At 41.7% G+C, this 2,216-nt stretch overlaps 1 long non-coding RNA gene across 2 annotated transcripts; it reads right to left on the bottom strand.

Annotated features, from left to right (window-relative positions):
• Nucleotides 1-1,214: 1,214 nt before the first annotated feature.
• Nucleotides 1,215-2,199, bottom strand: LOC107564319 (uncharacterized). 2 transcript variants are annotated; one of them, XR_001606206.1, is made up of 3 exons: nt 2,130-2,199; nt 1,685-1,757; nt 1,215-1,594 (listed from the first exon to the last, which is right to left on the bottom strand). It is a non-coding gene; the product is annotated as an uncharacterized lncRNA (long non-coding RNA). The 2 variants fall into 2 exon arrangements; XR_001606207.1 differs by having other exon boundaries at nt 2,053-2,193.
• Between the last annotated feature and the right edge of the window lie 17 nt (nt 2,200-2,216).

Raw genomic sequence — 2,216 nt, 5'->3', positions numbered from 1 at the left:
TTCAAACCACGTGTGTTACAACTAACACCCCGTTACTTTGTGCATCGCACTCGTCGCAAGTTTATTGTTAAATTGTTAAAAGCCCTTACATATCTCTGTCACCATTATAAGTGTTTGATCACCACATTTGAGCGATCATTGCAAAAAATGTGTTTGTGTATATATATTCTGTTTATGTATATACTGTACTCTATATATAGTACTATTCAAATGTTTGGACACACGAATGGGAAAGTGTCCAAACTTTTGACTGGTACTGTACTATAATATACACAAAGAATATCGGCCGATATATCGGTATCGGCCTTTTTTACTCCCTAATATCGGTATCGGTCCCAAAAAACCCATATCGGTCGGGCTCTACTTACCACCACAAGCACGCACAAATCAGGCAACCAACTTGACTTCATTTACACACGCAATTATACTGCAGACAACATTTTGGTAGAACCCCTACATATCTCTGACCATTTCTTTATTACATTTAAACTTTATCTTCCTACCTGTGTGCCACCAACCCCTATACCGCTTACTTTTAGACGAAACCTATGCTCGCTTTCCCCCTCACATCTTTCCTCCGTTGTATCCTCCTCTCTTCCCTCACCTACCCATCTCTCATCACCAGCTGACCTTCAAAGACCGCTCGATCTTGCAGGTTTGCATTGCACAACATCAGAAAGATCAGGCCCTTTCTAACGGAGCATGCTGCACAACTTCTTGTCCAGGCCCTTGTCATCTCTAGGCTGGACTACTGCAATGCTCTTCTGGCTGGACTCCCATCAAGCACAATCAAACCTCTACAAATGATTCAGAATGCAGCGGCACGACTGGTCTTCAACGAGCCCAAAAGAGCCCATGTTACACCTCTCTTCATCTCCTTGCACTGGCTGCCGGTTGCGGCCCGAATCAAGTTCAAGACATTGATGCTTGCATATAGAACAGCCACAGGCTCAGCACCCGCCTACTTCCACTCACTACTACGAATTTACATCCCCTTCAGAAGCCTGAGATCTGCTAGTGAGCGACGCCTCGTGGTTCCATCACAGAGAGGCTCAAAATCACTTTCCAGAACATTCTCGTTCACCACTCCTGGCTGGTGGAACGATCTTCCCACCCCTATCCGGAACGCTGAATCCCTGACAATCTTCAAGCGACAGCTGAAAACTCATCTCTTTCAACACTACTAGACTTCATCATAAAAAATAAAAAAACTTTGTCTTTCTCTTTATTTATTCCTTCCCTTTCTAGCTTGTACTTATCTAAACAATGCTTGAAACGTGGTATGACGAGCACTTCCGGTGTGTATTTGCCTCTTTAAGAAGAATCGCTTGATGTATTCCCCAGTTGTAAGGCGCTTTGGATAAAAGCGTCTGCTAAATGACTAACTGTAAATATAATCACAACTTTTGGCCAAACTGTGCAGCCCTACAAACACAGACAACCTGGATTTTTTTTTTAAATTGCATTTTAAATCACAATTGCAATTTAAAGTAATTAAAAACACCATGCGCGGATCTGTAACCTCCTCACACTGCAAAATACCTCAGGCTTGGAGTCAAGTTCATCAGAAAGCATGGATTCAGCCGAATGTAACCTGAGAGAGAATACATGAATATACAATGAGCGCAGCAACACAGCACTGAATATTAATGATCATGTAATTCTTTATTAAGCTCAGTCTGACCAGGTTCAGGCGGGTTCATGCGGCTCTGGCTCAGAGAGAGAAGCGTTCCTCCATCATCTGCGCTCACACATCACTGACACACAGAAATAAAGCCTGAATTACATCATGAGCGCATTTACATATTAATGAGCGCATTTACATATTAATGAGTGCATTTACATATTAATGAGCACGTTTCACAAAACACACAGTAGTTAAAATAAAAACACATGAGATCGAAATGTGCTGAACAAATCCAGTCAAAGTCACCTATTAATCGCATATTAAATTATTATGAGGCAAGCATTTGCATATACTTATTAATATTAATAAATAGCACAGAAATTACATTGACATGCTTTTAAATCATTCACACGGCTCTGACCAACCAAGTCGCACTGTTTATCCCTGATAGGTTTTGTTGATATTGATATTAGTGAGGCACAGCTTTAACCGGAAATCAAACCTCCAACATTCTGCTGACTTCCTGTCACGCTCATAACATCAAGCCCGTGGTGTTCGTGTGCATTCATCTCGATCAGCGCTAGTTACC

The sequence above is a fragment of the Sinocyclocheilus grahami genome, unplaced genomic scaffold (assembly GCF_001515645.1).
Source record: "Sinocyclocheilus grahami isolate Dianchi unplaced genomic scaffold, SAMN03320097.WGS_v1.1 scaffold924.1, whole genome shotgun sequence".
Lineage (NCBI taxonomy): Eukaryota > Metazoa > Chordata > Actinopteri > Cypriniformes > Cyprinidae > Sinocyclocheilus > Sinocyclocheilus grahami.
The sequence above is the reverse complement of the archived record's forward strand: the minus strand, read 5'-3'. Positions and strand labels throughout refer to the sequence as shown.